This window comes from Rhinichthys klamathensis, unplaced genomic scaffold (assembly GCF_029890125.1).
Source record: "Rhinichthys klamathensis goyatoka isolate OS25496 unplaced genomic scaffold, OSU_Roscu_1.1 h1tg000571l_1, whole genome shotgun sequence".
In the NCBI taxonomy this organism is placed as follows: domain Eukaryota; kingdom Metazoa; phylum Chordata; class Actinopteri; order Cypriniformes; family Leuciscidae; genus Rhinichthys; species Rhinichthys klamathensis.
The window spans coordinates 948,801-961,802 of record NW_026607037.1 but is presented as its reverse complement, the minus strand read 5'-3'; the positions used below and the strand labels follow the sequence as shown (position 1 = coordinate 961,802).

Sequence of the window (13,002 nt, the reverse complement as noted above, 5' to 3'; positions counted from 1 at the left end):
GGAAGATTGTGCACACATGCGTCTCCTCCCCGAAATAACCATATATGGAGCTTACAACGCCTAGTTTTACTATGCATATCCTCATCTGCATATCATTTGCATATGCATATTCATCCACGTGATACCATATTTAACGGTGAGATACGAATGTGCCGTCACATTACATTGCTAAAAAATCATTTAGTAGCCTATCCTTGCCTTGTTTTTGAATAATGGTTGCTAGGATATTCTGGGTGGTTGCTAGGCTCTTGCTATGCAGTTGTTGGGGTGTTCCTAGAGTATGTGATTGATGGGTTGTTTGTTCTGGGTGACCACACACATTCCCACCTCTGTTAATAACAGAAACTCAAACACTGTTTTCAAAACTGATCCAGTCTCAGTGCTTTGATATTATTGTATTTCTTTCTAATGTTAAAAAATGTAAAAAGAAAAAAAAAATGTGTTGCTCTTTAACTTGCACCAAAACATGTTACTTATACCATCCAAGCAGCCTATGTAATATTAATAAAACAGCTCGTCTTCTTTAGTGATACAAGCTCAGAAACATTTCAAATCTGTTGATGTTTTTCATATAGACTATTATTGCCATTATGGATATTGAAATTTTGTTATTTATTTTAAACTATATAGATGATTACTTTGTGGTAATGCAATATTTGTGAACACAATTGTATGTCAGGCCATAAATCTCCAAAAACTATGCATAGGCGCTTGCTTTGGTGTTGCCACCCCTCATAGAACTCATGAGAAACTTTGCACCCTATAAATAATTTTCTAGATCCACCCCTGGAAGGGACATATAAAAAAATCACTTGCAAAATCACTTGTTGGTTGTACATTCCATTACCTCTCATGACAATCATCATCATCTCCCATGCCTTAAGGGAATTTTTTCCAAGAAACGTCCATGTTTGTCCTAAAACTAGATAACCGACAAATGCGCAAGCAGTCAATATCTATTTATTTCAGTAAATTATATGAAAATGTAACTCAGATAGAAACAGAAATAGTAATAATAACAATAAAAGTACTCATTTTACACAACATTGATGGAGTAAATCAGTATATATATTTTAAAAAACCCAGAAGATTTAAATAATTTTCTTTATATATTGTTGTACTGTTTGCAGCTGTTATCTTTCATACATCCTCTTTTCCCCTAATAAACTCACTAGCAAAACATTCATATTTGAAACACAATATAAGTATGTTCTTTATGGTTAAAGGGATAGTTCACCCAAAAATGAATGCTTCAGAAGGCCTTTATTAACCCCCCGGAGCCGTGTGAAACACTTTTATCATGGATGGATGCACTTTAGATGGACTTCAAAACAGAAACAGCAATTCACTGCCATTATAAAATTTGGAAGAGCCAGGACATTTTTTTATATGACTCAGATTGTATAAGTATGAAAGAAGAATGTCACATACACCTAGGATGGCTTGAGGGTGAGTAAATCATGGGCTAATTAAAATTTTTGGGTGAACTATCCCTTTAAACATACACTGTTCAAATGTGAATTAAAGGAATAGTTCACTTCAAATCATTTCCTCACACTCAAGTTGTTTCAAACCTGTATTCCTTTCTTTCTTTTGTTGAACACAAAGGAAGATATTTTGAAGAATGTTGGTAACCAAACAGTTGATGGGCCCCATTATTATTTTTTCTTACTATGGAAGTCAATGGAGTACATCAACTGTCTGGTTATTCTTCAAAATATCTTCCTTTGTGTTCAACAGAAGAAAGAAATTAATACAGGTTCATACAGATAGGGCTACAAAAATTTTTATACTAAATTGATCAAAGGTGACAGTAAAAACAGTAAAGAATTTAAATACTAAATTGATCAAAGGTGACAGTAAAGACATTTATAATGTTGAAAATTCAGCTTTGCCATCACAGAAATAAATTACATTTTAAAAGATATTAAACAGTTATTTTAAATAGTAATAATATTTCACAAAATTTCTGTATATTTTTGATAAAAATAAATGCTGCCTTGGTGAAGAAACCTTTTGATATAGTGTAAATAGTTTAGAGTTTGGAAAAAAAATCATGCATGCAGTTGATTGTACATTTCATTACCTCTCACATACATCATCATCACCACCATCATCTCTCATGGCTAAAAGGAATGCTTTCCAAGAAACGTTCATGTTTGTCCTAAAACCGGTAAAGCTAGATTACCGACAAAGATAACTAACAATAAAAGTACTCATTTAACACAACATAGATGGAGAAAGTCAGTATACAAAACAAGTAGAACTGACATTTTTAGACAGAAGATTTAAATCATTTTCTTTACATGTTTTTGTACTGTTTGTTACTCTTCTTGCATCCTCTTTTCCCCTATTAAACTCACTAGACAAACTTTCATCTTTGAAACACAATATAAGTATGTTCTTTATGGTTAAATATACCTGTTAAAATGTGAATTAATAAAATTGTTAAAATACTAAATTGACCAGAGGTGACAGTAAAGACATTTATAATGCTGAAAATTCAGGTTTGCCAAGAAATAAATGACATTTTAAAAGATATTAAACATTTATTTTAAATAATAATATTTTACAATATAACTGAATATTTTTGATCAAATAAATTCTGCCTGGGTGAAAAAACTTTTTGAACGTTAGTGTAAATAAATATGTATGTCTTGATTGATACCAGCACAAATTAATTTTAAAATGATGAATAAAATAATAAAAGGGGAGGAGTTGAAGATTCTTAGACTCTCTGATTAAGTTGATTGTTTATTCCACGTGTCAGGAAGAGGCAGAGGCAGAGGCATGGAGGTTTAATAGAGGTAAAAGATCAACTAGCAAAGAAAATGGAAGACTTGATATTGTAGGTCTACTCCATCCGGTATGCTGTTATTTGGTCCTAAGCGACATCATGGAAATCAAAGTAGAGACACTTGAAATGACAGGTGACTGGGGCGTGTACTGTAAATACTGAAAATAAAGGCATATGAAAAAAGATGAGTCATAGTGGTGGGGGCTGAGAACTAAACAAATAAACAGGACAGCGCCTGGTTTACATCATTAGAGATCTGAGAGTTGAGCAGACAGCAGTCAGAACACACAGCAGAGTATGAAGTTTAACACAGTTGTTGTTGGAACTATACTTCTCAACATAGCAGGTAAGATCTTACTAAAGTCCACAAGTGTAAGCTTAATAATGTTTGAATGGTTTAATAATGACTTAAGCCAATTGAATTCCTGTTGCTAAGGACCTTTGTAACTCTCCCACCCCGATACCTGAAATGGCTGCAAACACACTTTTGTAACATTATACGCTACCGTTCAGAAGTTTGTGGTCAGTAAGAAATTTTGTTTTTGGAAAGAAATGAACACTTATATTCAGCAAGGATGCATTAAATTGAAGTGACAGTAAAGACATTTACGTACAAAACCTTCTATTTCAGATAAATGTTGTTCTTCTGAACTTCCTATTAAAGAATCCTGAAAAATGGCCACAACTGTTTTCAACATTGATAATAATGATATTTATTTGGGCTGCAAATTAGCATATTAAGGATCATGTGACACTGAAGACTGGAATAATGATGCTGAAAATTCAGCTTAGACAGAATACATTTCTGGAATAAAGGCTATTCAAATAGGAAACAGTTATTTTAAATTGTAAAAATATTTTAACAAAATTATTGTTTTTGCTGTATTTTGGATCAAATAAATGCAGCCTTGGTGAGCAGAAGAGACTTCTTTTAAAAACATTAAAAATCTTACCAATCTAAAACATTGGGTTTTTCAGGGGCATAGTCATCATTTCAGAAGTAAGGGAGAAAGAAATGTCAAATGTAATAGGCCAACCAGTTTTTTCTGACCTTTGTCTAATTGACATGTTTTATTTCTTCTTATCTGGCTAAGAAATCAAACACACTGCTGAACAATAAAAAATAATTTTCACTCTATAATATTTTTTTCCTGTAATGAAAAAAACTGTTTATCACAGAATCAGACAAAATATATTGTATAGTTTCTTACTCAGGGTTTCCACGGGACATTAAAAAGCATTAAAAGTCAATCAAATGGATTTTGCGAACATTAAGGACTTAAATGGCATTAAAAAGCATTGAATTTTAATCCTACAGGCATTCAAAATTTAGATAGTTTTGGAGAGAATTTATATCAATTAATTTGAATATAGCCTTCATAATTAATCATTTTTATTTGCTGTCGCAAATTATGTACCTTAGTGTGATAAACACGCGGAACCGATTTGGTAATACTTCTGGCCGGAGCCTGACGCGGGCATTTTGTACAACAAGAATTACAGGAATAAAACTAGACTAAATGGGAAATAACGCACGCTTAGTTATTGCGTGAATTATAAAAAGAAAAAATATGTGATTAATCGAGTAAATTTTTTTAATCGATTGACAGCACTAATATATATACAGTATATATATATACTCTACCGTTCAAAAGTTTGGGGTCAGTGAGAATTTTATTTTTATTTTTTGGAGGAAAGAAATCAATACTTTTATTTATCAAGGAATAATTAATTTGATCGAAAGTGACAGTAAAGACATTTATAATGTTACAAAAGTCTTTTGAACTTCCTATTCATCAAAGAATCCTAAAAAAAAAAAAAAAAAAACCTGTACAACTGACAGACCAACAACTGTTTCAACATTGATAATAATAATAAATGTTTCTTGAGCATCAAATCCTCATATTATACTGATTTGTGAAGGATCATTTGACACTGAAGACACTGACACTGGTGATGCTGAAAATTCAGCTTTGATCACAGGAATAAATTACACTTTACTATATATTCACACAGAAAACAGCTGATTTACACTGGAATAATATTTAATACTATAACTGATTTTTGTTGTATTTTTAATCAAATAAGCGCAGCCATGGTTAGCAGAAGAGATTTCTTTTAAAAGTATTTAAAATCGTACCGACCCCAAACTTTTGAACGGTAGTGTATATATATATGTAGGCTATATCCGTGTATAGTCATGCAACGCAATCTCACCCCAAGGCGTCACTAAAATTACAATTTTGACCATGCTTGCAGCTTCAATAGGCTTGTTTGAGATGAGCAAAATCTGCGCAGAACCGATCACCGGTGATCAGCGCGAGATGCATGCCGGTTAGAAATGTGTCCGAGTGCGGTCCGCCTTGCTCTGATGTCATGCTGACGTGAGTCAAAAAAGTCTCGCGACCGCAAGGCGCACGTGTCGGATTCTGCAGTCGCGCGCAGTTGCTCTCCACCGACTGCGCTGATCAAAAGCATGATGGGAAACGACTTGCTGACGGCACAGCTTAATGCTCATTGGTTTAAACAACCGTGATGTATTGTTCTCTTTTAAAATGTTTGATTTTAAAACTCTGATATCATGTTTTATGTGTATAGATTATGTGTGGATATCCCCAAACTCTCAGACAGTGCGATCTATTTGATGTAAAAAAAAATTAATTAAAAATAAAAACACATATTTGTAAAGAAAAAAAATTATTCATAAACATATAGGCCTATTTAAAATGGAATTAAATAAGTACTTTGAGTGTCTTGTTCATTATATTTATTTTCATATTCAAGCAACAAAACTTAAAATACATCCAGTTTATTAGCAACACCGTGCACGAGTGTGAATCCCGTGAATCCCGCGATATCCGCCTTTGATCTCACAGGTGTCAGATCCACTGCGAGAAGAGCGATCTGTCCGGCTTGCCTGCGCTTTTTTCACTCCTCCTCTCACTGCAGCCGCCTACTCTCGACTACATTTCAGGTGAGGCAAGGCGCATCTCAAACAAGCCTATTATTCGACGCTTTAGGCACCCTTTAGCGTCAGTTACATGACGCGATCCTGGGGCGTCATCTTACTGACGCTTTACCTAAGCGTCAGTTAGATGACGCGGGTAGGTTTAGGTCTGGGGTAGGGTTAGGATTAGATAGCGTCATCTAACTGACGTTAAAGGTAAAGCGTCAGCAAGATGACGCCCTAGGATCGCGTCATGTAACTGACGCTAAAGGGTGCCTAAAGCGTCGAATATTGAAGCATGGTCAAAATGATTCCCAAGGCGTCAGTTTCATGACGCCTCATGGGTCATGTATGGCATTAAAAATGTAAAACATGACATTAAAAAAGGCATTAAAAATCATTCAATTTAATTTGAAGAGACCTGCAGAAACCCTGATACTGTAATAAAGGCTGTGTTAATTAGCACTGCATTATTCATATATACTTTATTGTTATGAAAATACCTTGAGATGGCTTGAAAAATATATTGTAGCAATCGTGTGTTTATTGTTTATCGTACGTTTCAGTCAAAACATGCTTTTTATTTAACTACAGCAATAGCTGGATGCTTTTGTCCATATAAGGGATTTCCTGGAACGTCATAAGTTATCACACCTACGAGTCCCTTTCTACACAAGGGCGCCATTTGGCTTCGAGAATGTATGAAACATATTACATCAAGAGTATTTTTCATACACTCTAATAAATAAAGGATTTAAAATGAGGTTTTTGCAGCAATGCCTTATAAGAAATGTTTTTGGTTCCCCAAAAAAACTTTCAGCGAACAGTTCTTAAAAGAATATTTTTTTTTCTAAGTGTGAAGAACATTTTAATAATCTAAAGAACCATTTTCCACAATAAAGAATCTCTTGTGCAATGTAAAGTTTCCATGAATGTAAATGCCACCAAAGAACCTTTATTTAAGGGTGTAGCTTGATTGTTGAATTGATAAAGCGTAATTAGTCCAAGGTTCAAAACCGAAGTTATAATATACACAAAAAACACTTAACTCATTTACATAAACTTTAGTTAAGTTTGAGACTTGTGACCGGTGTGGCGGGCAGGTGACGGCCTCGCATGCGTTCCCATGGTTCTCCGCCCCGCACTGCTTGCCACAAAGATATTTTGAAGCGGTAAACAAACAGTTGATGGACCCCATTGACATGACTTCCGAAGTATTTTTTTTTCATACTATGGAAGTCAATGGGGCCCATCAACTGTTTGGTTGTTTTAATTTTTGGTTGAACTATCCCTTTAACAGGATACAGTATTCACACCATTCATACTTTTGTGTTACTTTTTCTAACCTGTGCTGGGCGTGTTTGTTTTTTAATAACAAAAAAAAAAAAGTTTTATTTTTGGCAAATGTAAAGGCCCTTTCACACCAACAGTGGAATGGATAACCCACAGGCTGAAGGAAATGCAAATTCAAGCCTGTTCAGTACAGGAAATTTAAAACTCTTAAAATAAAAATAGAACAAAAAATAAACACAAATGTGATGTTTATCTAAAGTCGTTTTTGATTATTAGTGTGGTTGAATTCTATCATCAAGGTCATCAGCAATGACATTGGTTAATAATGTGTAACGATGCGGTTGAAACATAGGAGGAAGCAGGATCCACGTCCAGCAGTAGTCTTTTATTAAATAAACTCAAAGCTTGACAGACTCAGACTCGGGAACAGAAAAACCAACATACAACATCAAGATCTCAAAGACTGAACTAGACACATGCAGGGCTTAAATACACAGGCAAATAAGCTGAACAAGATAACAAGGGGCGAGGTAAATCAGAGACAACCGGGGAGACTAATAGACATTAAACATAATGGGGAACTGCTAAACATGGGAAAAGACAGGGGAACACAGACTGGAATCATAACAGAACCGCCCCCCTTAAGAATGGATTCCAGACGCTCCTCAGGAAACAATAGTCCAGGAGGGTGGTGGAGCGGAGGCGGTCTTGGGGGAGGGATGGAGGGCCAGGTCCATGGAAGGGAATGGGACCAGGACATGGCAACGGCGGACCTGGGTCGTGGGCGGACCTTGGCCCTGGAGCGTGGGCGGCGTCGGCAGTGCAATCAACCAGGGTGGAGCAGGCTGTGCAGGCGAACAGGGCGGAGCAGACAGTTCAGGGGGCCAGGGTGGAGCAGGCGGCGACGGTTCAGGGGACCAGGGCAGATCCGACAGCTCAGGGGGCCAAGGAGGCATGGCCTCTGAGGCCTAATCAGGTACCTACTGCCCCTTCCCAAAATTTACTTGGGACGAGACTCTGGAAGGGCGGCCATCTTGGCCAAAGACAAACTCTCAGGCGTGGTGGTGGCCATCTTAGCCGGAGACAAACTCTCAGGCGTGGTGGTGGCCATCTTAGCCGGAGACGAACTCTCAGGCGTGGCGGTGGCCATCTTGGCATCTTGGACGTGACCAGTCTCTGGCTGGGCAGGACTGACTTGAAGCTCATGCTGAGGGGATACTGTGGGTTTGCAGGGCTCCTCATCCGCAAAGCCCACAGTAAATGACGAGCGGTTCAACAAAAGGGCAAGGTCAATGCATAAGAGTGCAGAGGGGTATTGGTAGGCATGAGGTAGTAAATATTCATTAAGTCCATGGCGAAACATGTCCTTCAAGAGTCAAGACCTCATCACCAAAATCAACCCCATGGCAAAGCCCACAAAACTCCTCCACATAATCCTCAACTGGACGGTTACCTTGGCTGAGGCGGAAAAGAAGAATTGCTGGGTCTATGTTGGTCGAGTATTCTGTAATGATTTAATCCTCTGGAGGCAAGTTGAAGTGATAACCCAAAAGCAATTTATTAATAAAACGTGATCAAACATAAAACAAAGGCATGACGAGGCATGAAACTGGAAACTCAAAACAAGAACATCAACAGGAAACATTCAATACTCCACAAAGACACAGGGCAAACATGAGGGCTTAAATACACAGGCAAACAAGCTAAACAATATAACAAGGGGCGAGGTACATCAGAGACAACTGGGGAGACTAATAGATACATAATGGGGAACTGCTGTAATGGGACAAGACATGGGAACACAGACTGGAATCATAACATAATGTGAGATTAAATACATATATTTGTGTAATTTAACATATTTAATTATTGTAGGAAGAGCTACAATAACCATCTATAACCTAGAACTACAATAACCATCATGTTCACACAGCACACACAACACCTCTGCCCCTTACTCACGATTTCCTTCAACATGGAGACAGGAGATGTGTCAGTCAACAAATGGGAAAACAAAGTAACGCGTTACTTATTTGCAAAAGAAACTCAGATATTTTGTTGTAAATTTAAAAATAATGTGTTACTTTACTAGTTACTTGAAAAAAAGTAATCTGATTACCTGTAAAGCATTACACCCAACACTTATTTTAACAACATGGCTGTAAGAAAGTATTGAAAAAGTAGAGAAAGTATTATCTTGATTCAAGTCAATAGTATGTGCCAACACATTTATGTAAAAGGTGAGATAGCGAGGTTGCAGGTAACACAAACCAGTTCATCAGCTTTGTAAGTGTTTATCTAAATATCTGGTATCTGTCTCCCTCATAGGTTCTCTCTGCCAGTTAGATGGTAAGTTCTTAATGACCATAACACTCTTGTTCCACATATTTTGTATGCTTTTGGGCATTTTACTTGGAAATTCCCACATTTTCTTTCCTATAATCAGTATGTGGTCAAGCTCCCCTCAACAACAAGATTGTTGGAGGACAGGATGCAACGGCAGGGTCTTGGCCGTGGCAAGTCAGCATTCAAAGTGTCAATTTTGGAGGCCATTTCTGTGGCGGGAGTCTAATCAATAAAGACTGGGTTTTGTCTGCAGCTCACTGCTTCCAAAGGTATGAAATTTGAAGCTTAAATACAATACAACTCAAGACAAAATTATGAATTGATGAAAGTGGACTTAAAACTAAATTTGGCTGTTCACAGCTCCTCCGTGGGTACCATTATAATCTACCTGGGACTTCAGAGCCAATCAGACTCAAACCCTTATAAGGAATACAGGACAGCGAGTCAATTCATTAACCATCCTGACTATAACAATCCTAGCGATGACAACGATATAGCACTGCTCCAGCTCTCCTCTTCTGTGACGTTCTCTGATTATATCAGGCCAGTCTGGCGGCTTCTGGTAGTGTATTTGCTGCAGGTACAGAGAGCTGGGTCACTGGATGGGGCATGTTACAAGCTGGAGGTGAGCGAATATTTACTTGCAAATACTGTAAAGCTCAACAATTTACTGTAAATGGCTATTAAATGACTCTAAAATCATCCTCTCACCTATGTCACAGGCACCCAGATTCCTGACATACTGCAGGAGGTGATGATACCAATTGTGAGCAACAGTGACTGTGATAATGCTTATGGAGGTGCCATCACAAGCAATATGATTTGTGCTGGATTGCTAAATCAGGGAGGGAAAGATTCATGTCAGGTAATCAGTCATTCATTTGAACCTTTTTTAATTTACAAAAATATGAACATTTAATTTTTTTGGGTCCCCTGCACTGAATGTACATTACCAACCTATCAGGGTTGCCAGATCTGAGTAACAAAATTAGCCCAATGATTCAGTCCAAACATCAAAACTCAAAATATGCCACTCTCACATCTGTCTCTCATCTCTTAGTCACTGATATGCATTACAAACAATTTAACCACTGAATATGCTAGTAGTATCCTTTGTTTTCATAAAGGAGCTCACACCCTTTGCATACCCTTTGTCAGCTTAAAGTTGGAATGAAACAGAAGTAGTGATCATCTTTTCTTATCCGAGTGAAACGGCTTCTCAAAAAATGTAGAGCGGTAATTGATTGGATCTCTATGGCTATTGCTATGGTTCCATATGAGTGACGGGTTGTCCCGCCCATCAGAGAAGAGTTGTAGTTGCAAAGAGCAAGGGGAAGTTATTTTGATCTCGTGTGTGAGTTACAAATCCTTCCCTCATGGGTCAAAATGGCCAGAGGAATTAAAATTACACTTTTACGCAGAAAGCTTTTATCATTTCATTCTGATATTTTTTTTGTAGTTTTTGCATATCTATTTTTTTTTACCTCTATATTACTGGATTTTAACAATAATTTAAACAAGCACATTCTTCACATTCTCTTGCTTAAATACAAAATAACTGCAGTGAATGCAAAGACCAGTTAAAACATCATAATATAATCCATTGTGTGTCTCTGCTGACCTCTTGTGGAAAAATAATAATATAATATGACATTTCATGACTATTGCCAATAGATAGCCTTAAAGGGATAGTTCAACAAAAAAATTAAATTAGCCCATGATTTACTCACCCTCAAGCCATCCTAGGTGTAAATGACTTTCTTCTTTCAGACGAATACAATCGGAGTTAGGCTATTAAAAATGTCCTGGCTCTTCCAAGCTTTATAATGGCAGTGAATGGGTGTTAATATTTTATCTGAAGCCAAGCGATGTGTTTATGTTAGAAATATATCCACATTTAAAACTTTATAAACTAAAATAACTAGCTAGACGGCCGTACGCATCGAATTATGGCGAAAGAGTAACCCATACCCTCAGGGCCTTTTTGCTCTAACACTAGCGGCTGAGAGAACGGGGAAAAAACTAGAAGTAGAGCTGGACAGAACAATTGGAGTGGAATAAATAAGTGGTCATTACACTATCTTCTATTGCCTTCTCAAGGAACTGGGGGTTAAGGAAGGTTATGCTCCTTGTCATTGCCCCGGCCTAATATACAACCATCTGTAAGCGTGCTGTAAAACTGCGATCAGCGTTGAGTTCCCTTCTAAAGGAAATGTCTACATTATGTATGTATGAACACGGGGTTCCCTGAGAAGGGAACGAGATGCTGTGTCACGTCGCCATACTTCAGGGATGCCTGCGCGTCTTCCTTTAGACAATATGAATCTGATCATGTGTACACCTTGTGACATCATCGCACTGTCTGTCAATAGCTTAGTTTCACACGCGCCTCAGACACCGGGTTCAGCGGAGACGCAGATAGCATCCCCATAGCATCATCGACGCAGCGTCTCGTTCCCATCTCCGGGTCACATAACAGACATTTTGTATTTATGTTGAACTATCAGATTTGGCAGAAGTTCTGCACTTTAAATGCATTGCGAATCTAACCACTTCATATCTGTGTGTGGTCTGCAATGTAACTGTTTGATTTTTATTGGAAATATATATACATACCTTATATATAAACTAAAAAAAATACATTCCAATTTCAAGTGTGACAAAGCTCACAAGGTCTTGTGATCGCTCTGATGAACACTTCATTTTTTTTTTATTCCACCCCAGAAGAGGATGAGGCACATGAATAAAAAAAATAATGAAGTGCACCAATAAATAATTTATAATAAATACTGCATTATTATATAATAAAAAAAGAAGTCTCAATTTTGTATTTCATTGTGACTATATAACTGTATATTTTCAGATATAAATGTTTTTTTTATCAATGCAGGGAGACTCTGGAGGTCCATTGGTCAGTAGGAACGGCTCCCAGTGGATTCAGTCTGGCATTGTGAGTTTTGGTGTAGGATGTGCTGATCCCAAATATCCTGGTGTGTACGCCCAAGTGTCTCGGTACCAGGATTGGATCAACTTGTACATGGGCAGCAACCAGCCTGGATTTGTCGAATTCAATTCCAGTGGATTCAGAAGCTCACCTAACCTGCTTTTATTTTCCATTTCTCTCACATTCTCCATTATTCCTTTCATATGCTCCCTATATCTCTCTTCAGAGAAATTGTTTGAATGATTATTCTCAGGGTTCTTTGATTAAGAGGACAATTGTGCTGTACAAGTTCTCAGAAAGAGATATTGTCATTTATTCTTCACCTTAATTGTTTTTATTATTGTTGGAAAGCAACACTTATTGTGTTGTTACATAAAAAGGTTGTGCACTAATGAAGTTCAGCAAACATGTGCCCTCAGAGTGTTTGAATAATGAGGGTGCGGTTTATGACATTTGGCCTTGTTGTGAACTTTTTCTTCTAAAGTGTAGGACACTCAGAAGCGAAAACCAGGAGACTTGGTTGTATCTTCAGCAGGATTCTTTATTGAGAACGCGAGCTGTTGGTAGCTGCGATCATCGTCAAGTCTGACTAAGGGAACGTTCCCTTGCAATTTATATACATTTAGGGGCGGGGATTTACCTAAATTAAACCTTTAATACATTTGTAACACTACT

The 13,002-nt window shown here is 37.2% G+C and overlaps 1 pseudogene; it reads left to right on the top strand.

The window, feature by feature from the left end:
- Positions 1-2,957: 2,957 nt before the first annotated feature.
- On the top strand, positions 2,958-12,620 carry LOC130075222 (trypsin-like; annotated as a pseudogene).
- The last annotated feature ends 382 nt before the right edge of the window (positions 12,621-13,002 follow it).